Here is a 16,480-nt window from a genome sequence, read left to right on the forward strand (position 1 = left end):
TTTTACGAGATCTCAGACTGCTTTGTAAAAATGGAACTGAACAAATAAAAAGTCATTCAAATCACATCAAACTGGGATGCACTTCCCCATGCGAACTAAACCAAAGGGCTCGTAACGATAAATCTCAAGAAAATCGTAACAACTATTAGGTCTTAACAATAGGGATCGACATCGGTCTAATAATTGGACACTGACCAAGACACTTGCCCTACAGATACCACACAGCGGAACTTTCTGATAATTACAATCGACGTAAACATATTTGACATATAAATTTATATTCCACTTCACTGAAATTTACATCAAACAATTTCTTGTATGGAATGTTGAACGCAATCTTCATATTCAGAGCTAGCTGTAAATTTATAAACTGATGGAAAAATGTATGAGATGAGATATGACGGGGTCCTTTTGTTACAGGTGATATGATCTAACATTTTTTTAACTGTGCATCTACAAAAGATCGCAGCAATCTAAACCATTATTTGTCGTTTCTGTGACGAGGAGAGCGAAACATCAGAACGCATCTTCTGCTATTGTAGTGCACTCACCCAACGTAGGTTCAAAGTTCTCAGCAAGCCCCAAGGACGTGGCTGGCTTTATATTAAGCTAGTCTCGCCAGATTGGAGGAATCAATTACTGTACAGTAACTCAGGATCACTATTAATCAATAATAGGTGATATTGAGTTCAGTCGATACCAAGGTATCTCAGTGACAAACATGTTAAATACTGAGATAACTTGTGCACCTCTCAGCAAAAGAGTAGGTATATCACAATAGATCACAATAATCCTAAAATCTAGACGCAGTGGTCTTCACCCGACAAACGAGAGAGAAGTTGATCCAAAATTAGCACATTATAATCTGTGCCCTTTTTTGTATATTGATCATGTGAGGCCATTTAATTCGGCGTACAATTACTCATCCTTCCATAAATACCTGTATAAGAATCTTGCAGATTGATTGATGCAGCTGCTCACTACAAAAACTCAACATGAATCACGTCCTACCACGCCTTGATAGACTTTAGATGTCCAGAAATAACGTAAAATATACACGGTGTGTTTATAGAGCAACTTTAAAACAAAAAAATAAGTAAGTCTGAAATTTTGCCCAGTGATGCTTTGGGCCATTCCCTTCAATTTGCTGGGTCGGTTGAAAACATCCATCGGGGGGTCTAGAACAAAATTTTTTTTTTAAGGTTTTTCATGCAAAAGCTGTTAAAAGCGCATATTGTAAATTATTGCATCTCCTACAAGTAGCCACAACTTTTTTGTCTTTGAAGATAGAATCATACAATTTTTAGGCTTTTCGAAGTAGTATGCGTAGATGACTGTGTGAAAATTTCATTGAAATATGTTGAATGGTTTTCAAGTAATAGCAAAACTATCAAACGCATTCTAAAATACTTAGCTTAGTAGCAAACGATCAACAAAATATCTATATTTTTTTTATACAATAATACATGAACAATATTTTATTCTAAATACCTTGAGTCATTATGATGGCGGTACTGTGAAAACTTGTTTTTCAAATGATGAACAATTACATAGTCAAATACATGAAAGGAAAACACACACTGTCATTATGTAGCTTTTCACTAAAGTATTAATTATTTATTTCAAGAACGACGTTTTGCGTATACATGTTCAAAAGTACAAGTATGCATTTATTATGAATCCTATAATAAACACATTTATCATGATTGCTGAGCATGTCGGCCTTCCCTAAAGAAAATATTTTAATGTTATTTGGTAAGCCAAGAAAAGCACTCGACGATTGGGAAACATCTCTGTTTCGAAGAAAAAGTATAGAAGCTAAATTATTTTGGAATTAATGTTTACAAGCTCAAAATTAAATAGTATTTCATCTTAGTCAATGAATAAAAACAAGTAAACTCTGTTAAAGACCTCATAATAACATTGATGTTGTGGGTATGAATCCACATTAAACCAAGACAGGACACAATAACGAGAACTGAAATCAAAACAGAATTCAGTTGGGCAATATTCGATCAAGGGCAACTTTACGGTACTAAACATAGTTTCCGGATTATTCCATGATATTTGGCATAGCTGTTGGACCTAAACTTAAGTTTGTCTTTAAATTTAATAGCAATATGATGCTTATTACTTATGCCACCATTTATTAACAAATAACTGATAATAAGTTCTGAAAGAAGATTTAAAAGAACGGAGTACTTATTGAAAATGTTTCTACATTAGGCATGAAAATTAGGCTGTTCAGCATAAAGCCAAGGAAAAACAATTTGATAACAATGGTTTAAATAGTCTTATCGATTGCATATGATGTCTCAAAAATATTTTCTGTGGTTTCCTCCAAGCATGAGGAAGAGTGATTGGTCATTGTTAGGGCGTCGTTCACTAGTAAAATATTTTCAACATAAATCTATATCTTTCGAAAAATTAACAAACAGTTTGTTTTGTAATCCACATTATTGCGCCACGCTCTCCTAAAGCATTTTGCTTGCAATCTGATACTTAGATAAGACCTTAATCATTAAAAAAAAAATTGAAAAAATGAACATGTATACGCAAAACCGCGTTCTTAAGATAAATAATTAATACTTTAGTCAAAAGCTACATAATGGCAATGTGTGTGTTTTCCTTTCATGTATTTTACTATGTAATTGTTCATTATTTGAAAAACAAGTTTTCACCGTACATACCACCATCATAATGACCCAAGGTCCTTAGAATTAAAAATTTTTCATGTATTATTATATAAAAAATATAGATATTTTGTTGGACTTTTGCTACTAAGCTTAGTATTTCAGAATGCGTTTGATAGTTTTGCTATTATTTGAAAACCATTCAACATATTTTAATGAAATTTTCACACAGTCATCTACGCATACTACTTCCAAACGCCTGAAAATTTTATGGCTCTATCCTCAACGACAAAAAAGTTATGAATATTTGTAGGAGATGCAATAATTTACAATATGCGCTTTTAACTGTTTTTGCATGAAAAACCTCCAAAAAAATTTTTTGTTCTAGACCCCCCGATGAATGTTTTCAACCGACCCAGCAAATTGAAGGGAATGGCCCAAAGTATCACTGGGCAAAATTTCAGACTTACTTATTTTTTTATTATAAAGTTGTTCTACACAACACACATAGTTTATTTCTCTTATGCAATGATCTTTAACACAGATTTGCTATATATTAAAAGTTAACAGTAGTCTTATCAAGAGCCGCAACTTGGCGACCACTGGAAAAAGTGCGGTAAGCATGTCGCCAATTTCAATCGGACATGATTCCGAAGTTGGAACTTCTGTGTGGGTATGGTGAATAAAATAAACCGCCAACCTGTTGCTTCTCAATAATTCCAATGCATCACCTTCCAAGAACTGCTTCCTTGTTCAGTCTTGTTTTTTTTTGCCTGTTCTCTCACACCGCACCGGTATGCCCGATCCAACATGAACCCGCTTCCGATGGGCTGCTCCTTCCATTATAATTTATTTCATTAATTTCAAGAAGAATGTAATTAAAATAATCTATTTATTTATGTAATTTACTCAAACAATTCATCTTAGAATTTAATTAAGTTCTGTATGCTGTATTTAGATCCGCTTCCCGGAATCTGCCTTCGCTCTTTTACTTTGCATTTGGGATAGGCTAGAGCTTGGTGCTGGCTGGCTGGTTGGTTGTATGATGCTTGCTTTTATACACCACTCGCCAGCCGGGAAAGCTGAGGAGCAGAAGTCTGAGAACAGCATAAACTATGGGCACCGAATGTCATGAGCTGGGATGGGACTCGGGGTGGTAAAAGTGTGTTCCTCACAACTATCCCTCTGCAACACTACTGTGTGCTCACATGACGGAGGGATTCCGTTTTCCTGGGTGATGCTGGGGAACAACAGCGTTAGCAAAAGCAGCAGCAAGCAGCAGTCATCAGCACTATTAGTGCTACAAGTGTCGGTGTTTTACAGAATCGAAAAGTGTTCTCACACATGCCGTTGGGTTTTGTAATGTCTTTTTGCCGTTGCTTCTGGGACGGGGAGCACCACATCCAGAGAGGTCTGTATTATGAGTGAGAATGTGCTGTGGGTACACACACGGAAGTTCAAGGAAGACGAGAATGAATGCAATAAATGCAGCGAAATGACAGTGCGAGAGACATGCATCGCTACGAACATCTTGTATGCTGGGCTGCTGATGAAGGAAGGCACAGGTCATTTACGTTCCCAAGGGATGAGTGAAGTTAATATATCCTGCTAGATTTAATTTGGAGATGCTCGTCACACAAGTTTAAGCCGCTGTCAAAATAGAAGGCTGTTCTTCAGATTCTATTATAAATTTCTCCAAAAGTTAGACAACGCTTATTCTGAGATTACCAAGAATCAAGCCACTACTAAGACGTTTAAGGTTAATGCCTATAACATTGCTGCTGCTGCAAGTTAATGATATCCTAATTTCTTCAATCATTATTGCATACCGGCATCTTAGGCTAATGTTCCGCCGTTTAAAATTTCATCAAATCAATTCCACCATCCAACGCCGATAAATGTTTAATGCAGCTCCGGTACCGTCTGCACTCAATAATAATTTTCCTCTGGAGATTGCCACTGCATTGCCCGGATTTGGAATAAACTGCATGCGCTATTATTATTTGGGGCCTTCGAAAGCTTGGTCGACGTAGGCGCAAAACAACGACGATTGGTGAAGTTTTGAGGTTTGTAGAATTGTTTCGAATGTCAAAATCATTTCACTAAAGACAAGTCCACTGCAAGATGAATTGAGAGCAGACTTCGTTCCATTTGGAATGGATTCCTCTACCAAATAAGAAGACACGTGCACTATAATGCCCAAAGTGATGCATACCATATGAGCTTGTAGTTTACTTCCGTGCTCGCTCACGGAATCAGCGCAACAGTCAGCGGCGTAACATAAGCGGAATATCCTGCCCCGAAGGGACCCGTTTACGATGACGTCGATGGTGCGATGTGGCGGCAAAAGGATACACGCATTTGTGACGATAGTGGCAGCGTGGATGGTGATTATAATTGTTCCAGTTTGTCGTTCAAATTATATTTGCATTGTAGCTAGCCGCAAATATGTCCAGCGGTTGTATGATCGTTGCTTGACTGCTAATTAATACAAACAAATAATGGCCCCAAGCATTACTGCATTAGTGTAGGCTTCAAGAGGTAATGTGAGATTAGATGTTCTGCAAAACATCTGTGGCATATGATAGGCATGTGTCAAATAGGGTCGATGAGCAAATTACTACTACATACATACATACATACATACATACATACATACATACTAATTACATACTAATGCACGCACACCCATGAGAAGATCAATGGGTCGACGTGAAGGAAAACGTCTGTTACGATAAACTTTATTGTCTTTTTTTTTTTTTTTATTTTAGGCATTTCTAAGCCTTATACACGACAAATTACCAGCCCATAGCTTCCAAAAGATGGAGGAAGAGGTTGACCGGCTGAAAACATCAAAGCCACTGCAGTAGATCAACTATCAAGCAAGCTTCCAAAATACGTTGGAGAAGCACTGGTGAGAGCACTACACTGGGTCATTACCAACATTTGGGAGGAGGAATGGATGGAAGTTATCGTGTGTCTCATAGGGGTCATTCCATATGAAGTGACCGAGAAAATGTGTAAACTTGCAATCGACCATCACGGATTTGGACCAAATTTAGCTGAAACATTTGTTTAGATGGAAATAGAAAAAATCCAAATTTTGGTGCCGATCGGATCACCCCTCGGTCCGTGGCAGCACCCCTCGTTTTGGCCGATATGAAAATTATCCTCTCTTTCTTTTATTTTTATCATTGAAACGACTGCACATACACATTTGCGACCTTTGGTTTTTTTGAAGGAAATCGTTCAGGGATTCCAGAAAAAAAAAATTTTGATACAGTGTTGCCAAATATCATATTTTTCAATATTAAAACTAAAAATAGATTTTTCTCAAAATACGTATATTTTGATTTTAAAAATTTTGATTCCATCGTATTTATCAGACGTTATCCGATCGAAAAAGCTTAACTCCCCAAGGTAATTTGCGTCGTTCCTGAGATATACCGTTTTTAAAGAAAAAATATTTATTTTTTTCATATAATGTATCATATTCACGGTGTGTCTGGTAGAAGAAATTTATTACAAAAAAATAGGCATCGCCAATTTTTACGTTACGTGAAAGTTGACGCTTCTAGCTTTCATTCAAGCCCAACATCGAAATATTCCATCGGGGGAACTTTTTCATACAAAAATTGGGTATGTTTGTTAAGTAGAAATAGGGATTAATTTGGAACCGTTCATTTTGTATGGGGAAAAACAGTATTCTGAAAAAGTTGTTCGAGATCCCTCGGTGGATTTTTTTTGAGGGACAGTGCAAATGAAAGCTGAAAGCCTCTATTTTTGAATAGCGAAAAATTTTACGATGCCTATTTTTTTGTTATAAACCTTTCCCATACACACGCCGTGTATTAAATCAGGTGCTGTTTATAACTTTCGCAAAAAAACATTGTTCGATGCCATATAAAGACGATTTGTGCTGATTTGAACTATATCAAGTATAATAAGGATTAAAAAAATGGGACAATGATGCCAGTTCATCAATTATGAGTCTATCGTAATGGATAACCTGCTGAACTAAAAAAAATATCTATTGAGATCATCAATTCCAAACAAATTCCATATATTTTAACATTATCTGGCAGCCGTTCCGTGCCAAATATGTAATATTTATTGTAGAAATCTTAATTATATGAGTACTTTAGTATAAATTCTAATAAACAGACCAAAAGATTTTTTTTTATTTTGGTTTAGTACATTTGGCAACATTGACGTAAAATATATTCAGGAAAACATTTAAGGGCTGTATTTATAAGCAACAGTGCTGAAAATGTCATTTCGATAAAACTACATTCAACGACCTACAGCTAATTTCAGAAGCTGAACCTGTAAATATGGAATATGATAAAATATGAAGTATGATATCCTTTGGAATTAGATAATATTAGATACTACGCATCGTCGCGCAACTGGTAGCTCAACTCTTCAGTATTTTTGATTAATTTTTACGGCAGTGTTGCCAAGTATGCTAGTATTCCGCGGAAACACAAACAATAGGTGCGGGGATGCTTAGTATTGCGTTTACTCTTACTGTGAGTGCATCACCCCTATGAGGGGATCGCAGAATAATAGATCATGTCCTTTATTGTCCCGGACAGAGCAGTGAAGAACAGTGTTGAGTATCGTGATGTCTATTGATGTGATTGCATATGGTATGAATTTTTGTTTGTTCTTCGTGGCGATGAATGAACTAAAATTTCTGAGTGAAATGGATTAGTGGCGTTTGCTCCCTAGAGGGGTGGTAACTACTTTTATTAGGCTTTTTTTGCATGGAAAAGAGATCGGTTGTTCAAACCGCAACCCCATCACCAGTGGGAAGCCATGCGCAAGTTGCTTGACATGGATATTCGTTGTCGTTCGTCGCAGTTTGGATCGCAAGCGGATGAACGGATGGCGAATGGTGAAGAATGCTAGTGAGTGATCGAAGTGGCTGCTGTCGTCGCTGACAAGCAAACACACAAACTAAAACGATAGTCGTTCGCTGCGACAATCACGGAGTAACAATCATGAATTGTGTTGCCATCTATGCTCATACTCATGCAGTGTTGCCAAATATGCTCGATATGTATCAAAAACAGAAATCATTTGTTTTGATTTGGTGTTATCTATTTACGGAAGCTTTCGTGTAAATTAGATACATATTTACAAAAAAATGGCATGTGTGGCAACACTATCATCTACAACATTATTGAAATGAATAAAATGACAATTGAAATGAATTTCACAATAGATACATTTTATATTTTAACAAGTTATCCTCATCTTTTGCAATAAACCGTTTTTTTATTGCTAACTATCACACTAACAATAACTGTCAATTATCAGGTCATTTTGTCAGATAGGACCATAAACAAGAAAACACAGACAAACAGACGTAACATTGGCGAAACTTCCATCGACCACAGTTTTAACGATTTTTTTAAACCTTCATAGTTGTAGCTTCCACAACCAGAGGTGCGCGCATCGTTTTTCTATGCGTTTGACGTTTCACACTAGTGCCTTCTGTGGACGATATTGCACAATGCAGTGTATCGTGAAACATTTCCACCAGTTGATGGTAGTGTGAACTAGGCGATGGATTTTCACGAAAATTGTTTTAGGTGTTACGTCTGTTTGTCTGTGAAGAATAGGTCAACAACAAGGGCGTTAGAGAATATGTGTATTGTTTTTATCTTGCTCACACATCTTGCAACACAAATGATGCGATTTTTCAGAATAACTTGTACATTGTCAAACACTTGAAGGTTAGGTTTCATGGTATAATAAAAAAAAGGTAAACTGGCAACACTGTTACATTTTTTAATCCTTTTTATACTCGATATTGTTCAAATCAGCACAAAACGTCTTTATATGGCATCGAACAATGTTTTTTTTTTACGAAATTCATAAACTGCACCTGATTTAATATGGTACTTTATATAAAAAATAAATATTTTTTCTTTAAAACGCTATATCTCAGGAATGACGCAAATTACCTTGAGGAGTTGAGCTTTTTCGATCGAAAAACGTCTGATAAACACGATGGAATCAAAAATTAAAATCAAAATATACGTATTTTGAGAAAAATCAATTTTAGGTTTTGAAATTGAAAACTATGATATCTGGCAACACTGTATCAAAAAACTAATATTTTTCCTAGATTCCCTGAACAAATTCCTTCAAAAAATGTGTATGTGCAATCGTTTCAAAGATAAAAATAAAAGAAAGAGAGGGTAATTTTCATATCGGCCAAAACGAGAGGTGCTGCCACGGGCCGAGGGGTGATCCGATCGGCACCAAAATTTGGATTTTTTTTTTCTTTTTTCATCTAAACAAATGTTTCAGCCAAATTTCGTTCAAATCCGTGATGGTCGATTGCAAGCGGTCGGTCACTTGGCGCGGAATGACCCATATACAGTGACCCCACACCGATGAATCACCTTAATTTTGTACACTATTTATGAATCACCATATTGATCAAATGAGTGATCCATAAACTGTGGTCATTTTTGACGATTCATAAATTGTGGGGTCACTGTACAAAAAGAATGACAAATTGGATTGCGGGAACTATCGCGTGATCACACTACTGAGCGCTGCCTACAAGATACTCTCTCAAATGTTATGCCGCCGTCTATCACCTATTACCAGAGAGTTCGTGGGACAATATCAGGCTGGATTCATGGGTGAACACGCTATAACGGATCAGAACTTCGCCATCCATCAGGTGTTGCAGAAATGCCGCGAATACAACGTGCCCACGCATCACTTGTTCATCGATTTTAAATTGGCGTATGATACTATCGATCGCGAACAGCTATGGCAGATTATAATACGGATTCCCGGATAAACTGATACGATTGATCAAGACGACGATGGGTCGAATAATGTGCGTAGTTCGAGTATCAGGGACACACTCGAGTCCCTTCGAATCTCGCAGGGGGTTAAGGCAAAGTGATGGTCTTTCGTGCTTACCGTTTAACGTCGCCTTAGAAGGTGTAATAAGGAGAGCGGGGATAAACACGAGTGGGAAAATTTTCACGAAGTCCGTTCAGCTGCTTGATTTCGCTAATTATATTGATATTATAGCTCGTAAATTTGAGACGATGGCGGAAACGTACATCCAATCAAGAGTGACGAATTGGATTAGTCATTAAAGTGTCGAAGACAAAGTGCATGAGGGTTCCAGAGAGGAATCACCGCGCCCTCCAAGCCAAATTTCCATCAACGGTGATGAGATCGAGACGGTTGAAGAATTCGTGTACTAGGGCTCACTGGTGGCCGCTGACAACGACACACTATGGGGCGGCTCCATACAAAGTGTAGTTTTTCCGCATTTTTTGAAAGTATTCTAGTAAGATTAGCATAACATTCAGGGTCGTGCAATTTCGAAAGGAAAGCATGACGTACGACGACTGTAGCAAATCGTTTCCCATGCGAACGGACTGCTGTGATGCTTCATCTCTCACCCAGCAACACACTCGTTCGTTGCTGATACAGAAACAAGTGTGTATGAAACATGGGATGATACACTTGGATTTTCGTTTCATTTATGAGTCATTGAAGTACATCAACATGCTAAAAACACTATTTAAACCACATTTTTAAATAGTGGAGCACGCCAATAGAATGATAATTATGTTTTATGAAAGAGGATAACAAATTCGACCACTTAAATCCAATTAACCGGCGCCCGTAACCATTGAGAGACTAGCGCGCACCAGTGAGACACTAATGCTCTGACGGGTGAAGCACAAGCAATGCAACCGGGTGGGAGACTACCGAGTGCTACGATGAGTGGAAAAGTTTTTTTTAACTACCGAGTCATTAGAAAAATGTATGAATCACTTGAAGTGACTCATTCAAATGTTGCATGAAAGTGTATCATTGAAACGAAATTGTACGCCCCTGATAACATTAGTCCAATTTATGTATTTTCATCACATCTGGAAGGTGTAAACTAGTATTTAACCTAGTTAGGAACTACTTATTCCTGAACAATAAACTTAAACGTTTGTTTTTAATTTTTGAGGCAGTTCAAACGCAAATCAAAACTAGAATAAGATTGCCATGCATAAGATAAAATAGGAGAGGTGAAAGTGGAAGCATCCCCCCCCCCCCTTCTAGGCAAATCTGCCCCCCCCCCATTTTTTAATGTTATATAAGAGTGTTTTTGATTGATAGGTATTTTGGTAAAGGATTGTTTATCTATCAAGAGAACCCCCCCCCCAATTATCTGCCACACCGAACCCCCCCCCCCCCCCCCTACTGTAATATTTGATCAAACTCGTCTAAAGGATATTTTTTTAATATGCTTCTATTATTTTACTGAATACATTTCAACATCATTAACCAAGTTGATGATTTGTCTCCATTTTTTATACTGAAGGAATGAATATATGTACTGCTAATTAGAACATAATTTTCATAGATAAATTTCCATCATAAATTTTATTAATTAACTGTCTCTTGAAACTTCAATTTCACAAGCAATTCATTTTTCTGTTCAGGTAACATAATTCCATATATTTTTTTGGGAATCGCCAATACTTTAGATTCACTTACACGATTTTTGAGAACATTACCAATCAAATTCACCATATTTGACGATGATTTTTATCGCATTTTGTTCCAAGTGGAACGTCTGTTTGTCTGTGGTGACTTGATGCTCCCATGTTCCATATTACCACAAACAACTTTTTTCAGATTTGTTTTCATTAAATTAACTACTGTGCGATATTCACGTTTCTAGCGTTTAAGTTAAAAATAAACTTATGAATTGAAAATATTGTCCTCGTCTTTGAATTCAAGTAGGTAGTTTTTACTAATATTAATATATAAGATGTAGTGTTTCTTTCCCTGATAGTAAATATGTATTGATAATATAAACAAGATTTTCGTGAACAAAATAAGCATTTCAGTCCAGATGGGTTGATACAGTTTATGTATGAAACGATGATTTTCAGTCAGTTTTTACCCATTTTTAACATAAAAAAATAATTAAGTGTGTAAGATTTTTAAGACTTAACTTGACAATTAACAGTTCCATCTTTGAAGCACTGTTTAAATTGTACGATTTTTTTTGTATGCGCTCGCATAATCAATAATCGTAATTACCAAAAAAACGTAAAAAAAATCAAATTTTCGGGCTTTTGTCATAATGACGCTCATCCGCAGCTATCCGCAGCTGGATTCGCGTTCCGCAGGTAGTATAGACCCCAAACTAAACTGTGGAGGCGGTCCCTTGAGACTGCTCGACCCTGCTTGTTAGATATAGAACAACTTAGGCAAAAAATGTTGTTTTTGTCAATAATTGCCCATTTTTTACTAATTTCGATTAACCGTGTAACCCCAACTACACACCCATTATAAAGTTCAATCAATAGCATTTCCAACGGTGGATTAAATTCTAAAATTAAACCATTTTTCCACTGAGCAAGTTTGCTGAAGACAGTTTTTATGTAGCTTTAAAATTGGCCGATCTAGAGATATTCTTCTGAATAAGCTTAAGGTGGTTCAAGAAAAACCGGTTTTCTGGCATTAACTTTTTCAGTTTCGATTTTTCATCAAAGTCACCCAAAAAACACTTGTAGAGCATTCGAAGACGCGTCGTTTCGTGCGCTGAGATGGTCGTTAACTCTTTTGGTTCAATAGTTACAGGTGTTTTTCTTAAAAAATCGATTTTTTTTGAAAACATGATAAAATTAAACCATTTTTCCACTGAGAAAATTGCATTTGTTTAAAATGCATTTTTTCTTCAATTTTCACTATTTTTCTAAGTCTGATATCTGTGGCGCAATGAGTTTCCATCACAGATGGCTGAAATTTTGGGAATCTAGGTTTGAACTATCTGGCTCTCAAATGTTGTATAAGACACGTCATTCAAAGCAAGTATTTTTTTCGATTTTTGGCCACCACTTTCCCCACAGTGCGACACCTGCAGAGAAATTCAGAGACGCATTTTGGCTGGAAATCGAGCTTACTTTGGACTCCGCAGAATTCTACGATCGAACAAAGTTCGACGTCACGCGAAGTTAATTATCTACAAAACGCTGATTAGACCGGTAGTCCTCTATGGGCACGAAACATGGACCCTACGTGCAGAGGACCAACGCGCCCTTGGAGTTTTCGGAAGGAAGGTGTTGCGTACCATCTACGGCGAAGCGCAGATGGAAGATGGGACTTGGAGAAGGCGAATGAACCACGAGCTGCATCAGCTGCTGAGAGAACCAACCATCGTCCATACCGCGAAAATCGGGAGGCTACAGTGGACGGGTCACGTCATCAGGATGTCGGATAGCAACCCGACTAAAATGGTTCTCGATAGTCATCCGACTGGTGGTACAAGAAGACATGGTGCGCAGCAAGCTAGATGCGTCGATCAAGTGGGGGACGATTTGCAGATCCTTCGCAGAGTGCGGAACTGGAGACACACAGCCATTGACCGAGTATAATGGAGACGGCTACTATGTACAGCAGAGGCCACTCAGTTCTTAGTCTGACTGGTAAGGTAAGGTCAGGTAAGGAAATGATGGAATAAAATGCATAATTTTTCAAGCTTCCTCTCTGAATTCCTCCTCCTGATCCGGGCATCCGCCAGACCTCTCACTTCTCGGTCAGCTAATAACCTAAGTTCCTATCAAGGTTTATTACCCGATGATACCTAAGGTTGCTCGTAGCCATGTCAGTGCACAATGGTCCATGAAACAGATTTACGAGGAAAGATGCATTCAGTGTCTTCAAATGATTTTTAAGACATTCAGTAAAAGATTTTGAAAACGACGGATTATCAATGCACTATGGGGCGGCTCCATACAAACAGGTAGCCAAAAATATTTTCGCATCAATTTCAATGTCTTGCTCCTATTCGTAGGGTTTATGCCTGAAAAACATTAAAAACATGTTGAACAGGTTGTTTCAACACGACAGTTTCAAACAGCATGAAATTATATGGGCATTGCATACTTTTAGGCGTTTAAGGATTTCTGTTCCTATTGACAACGTGTATTCCAATTCATAAAAACACGCTTCGCTAAGAAATCCAAGACCAGATTTAGACTGCACAAGGATTGATCTACCGAGAAAAGCGGTCATGACGACCAAATGTTTCCTCAGAGGTATTTAATGGCCAATAGGGAGATTTTATATAGCAATATCTCAATCATCGCCGGCAACTTGATTGGAATTGCAGAATAGCAGCTAGTAGCAGCCAAATTTGATTTCAATGTCTGCCAGGGATCCTAACCAAAAACATAGAAATAGTCCCAAAGCGAAACTTTGCGAAACTTTTTTTGTATGGAACAGTTTGTATGGAGAAAATTTGATTTGTTTAATGTATTATCATTTAATAGTTGTACAATCAACCTTTCTACATCTGATATACCATTCGAAAGGTTTATAAGCAAGCTTTTAGATACCACTTTAAAAGTATGACATTTTCCATTTCAGCCAAAGATATGTAAAGTTGAACATTTCACTCGTTTTACCAAAAAATTGGCAATGGTTTCATTCTGCTACCAATATCTCGATAAGTATAGGGATTAGCAAACTAATATTCTAGGGTTTACTGGTCCAAGTGGTCTATTTTCCACTACCGAAGCTATATCTCAAATTGAATAAAGCCAATTTTCGATTTTTGGCCACCTGAATCCCCTTAGTGCAATGGTGTAGCATTGATTGTACGTTGTTTTCAAAATTTGTTACTGAAATATGGTCTTCCACAAAGTTGTTCATAAAAATAAGGCCCTCTTTTCAATGTACATGAAAATTAGGGTGGTCCATATTTTCAAATAAATTAAACTAAACTTTTTTATTTGCAAGAATAACTACATGCATTCTTCGGGAAAGTTGTAGATCTATCAATTTTGAGCAAGTTTGCTGAAGACAGTTTTTATGTAGCTTTAAAATTGGCTGATCTAGAGATATTCTTCTGAATAAGCTTAAGGTGGTTCAAGAAAAACCGGTTTTCTGGCATTAACTTTTTCAGTTTCGATTTTTCATCAAAGTCACCCAAAAAACACTTGTAGAGCATTCGAAGACGCGTCGTTTCGTGCACTGAGATGGTCGGTATCTTTTTTGGTTCAATAGTAAGAGGTGTTTTTCTTAAAAAATTATATTTTTTTTTTGAAAAGGTGATATGACGGATTGGGACAAACATAAAAAATTTCTTTTGCCCGCATTCAAAAGAAGATATGTTGTTATAAAACATGTCAAAAAGTTAGAGGGGTGTTATTTTTGTAACTCAAGTTAAAAATACTTGAAAAGTGCCTATTTTTTCTAGAAAATCATCAATAACTTTTGAACGGAATGACATAGCAACATTCTCAGCACACGAAAATGCGCGTTTTTGAAGCTCTAAAAGTGGTTCTTAGACAACTTTGACGAGAAATTTGAAACAAAAAAGATAAAGCAATAAACGATTTGTTCCACCGTCATCCTTTGAAAACTATGGGAAAATGCTCCAAATTTGGTCAAAACAGTTTAAACGCTTTTTCTTTTTTGTTTAAAATTTCTCGTCAAAGTTGTCTAAGAACCACTTTTAGAGCTTCAAAAAACGCGCATTTTCGTGCGCTGAGAATGCTCTACAAGTGAAGCTACATAAAAACTGTCTTAAGTAAACTTTCTCAAAATTGGTAGATCTACAACTTTCCCGGAAAATGTTGGTTTCCAATTTATTAGAAAATATGGACCACCCTAATTTTCATGCACATTTGAAAAAGGCCTTATTTTTAGGGACAACTTTGTAGAAGACCATATTTGTCGAAAACTTATTTGTAGGGGCTGAATGCATCTTCCTCGTTAATCTGGTCCGTGGACCACTGTGCAGTGCCACGTGGAGGTAGGGAAAGGAGTTGCTGGGAAAAAGCTAACTACCGCTTGTTTTATTCTTTTTTATTTGTACAGAAACGTACTCCCTAGCTTTTATCAAATCGGTCAACAATAATCAAAAAATATTCTCAATCGACAACTAATTGAAAATGTGTGACGTGGTCGGTCTGCCTTTAACCGCCGTTCAGATTATTATAGGCCCACATGCCTGCGTGGCTCCGTTTGTGGGTTTCACTAGATGTGTTGCGGTTATTGTTATTGTTATTGAGCCTCTTGATGTCAATTTTCTTCCGCTTGCAGCAGCTGATATTTCCGCCAAGGATGCTCTGTTTCTTGTTCTTAGTGTTGCTGCCACTACTGCCTTCATTCCGTCCCTCCTGCGTTTGTCGTCTTATCATGCGTGCTGTTTGAGTGCCTTTGGTACCCGATCCACCCGGTAAGGATATGCGGTGTGCTCATATCTCGTTTTCCCGAAGGATGACAGGGCATATGTTATTGATATTGTTTAATTATATGAATGATTAGTTCCAGCTGAAACAAAGGAGTTAATTAGATTAAATTATCCCGGAGGCAGAGTTTTGATTTATAAACACAGTCGGCTCTCGGCATCACCGGTGCATATGTATGTCCGTTCATCTTGCGGTTCAGAGCAATGTTAAGTGTGGGTGTATGTGGGCGTATGTATGTGCGTTGCGTACGCACGCCTCTAGGTGTGTACATCTATGTGGAAATGTCATTCTCAATTATTGATAGTGAAACGGTCCGATTGAAAGACAAACAAGCAGAAGTCCAGAGTTATATCGCTCCGGGCGATTGGCGAGGACAGGAAACGTTTCAATAATTTGCACGTCTTAAGGAAATGCTCTTCTTCTTGTTCATGTTCTTCTCGATTATGCCTTCCTGACAGGTACACTAATTAGTTTTGAGAACATGCTGGTGGGATGATAAATATATCAATCATTCATTTGAATTTGCCACTGTCACTGGCGTGCGTGCGGAGGGCTTTTTGACTATGACAATCAGTGAATTATAACGAAAAG

General features: G+C 37.3%; 1 protein-coding gene and 1 long non-coding RNA gene across 2 annotated transcripts in view; one reads left to right on the top strand and one right to left on the bottom strand.

Moving 5' to 3' along the window:
- LOC109433196 (LIM/homeobox protein Lhx6-like) overlaps positions 1-16,480 on the bottom strand; it is an 811,403-nt gene that overhangs the window by 414,469 nt on the left and 380,454 nt on the right. The window lies entirely within an intron of this gene.
- The window catches only part of LOC134292084 (uncharacterized), a 289,398-nt gene that overhangs the window by 19,115 nt on the left and 253,803 nt on the right, over positions 1-16,480 (top strand). The gene's annotated exons all lie outside the window — the stretch shown is intronic.

Source organism: Aedes albopictus, chromosome 3 (assembly GCF_035046485.1).
Source record: "Aedes albopictus strain Foshan chromosome 3, AalbF5, whole genome shotgun sequence".
Classification (NCBI taxonomy): Eukaryota; Metazoa; Arthropoda; class Insecta; order Diptera; family Culicidae; genus Aedes; species Aedes albopictus.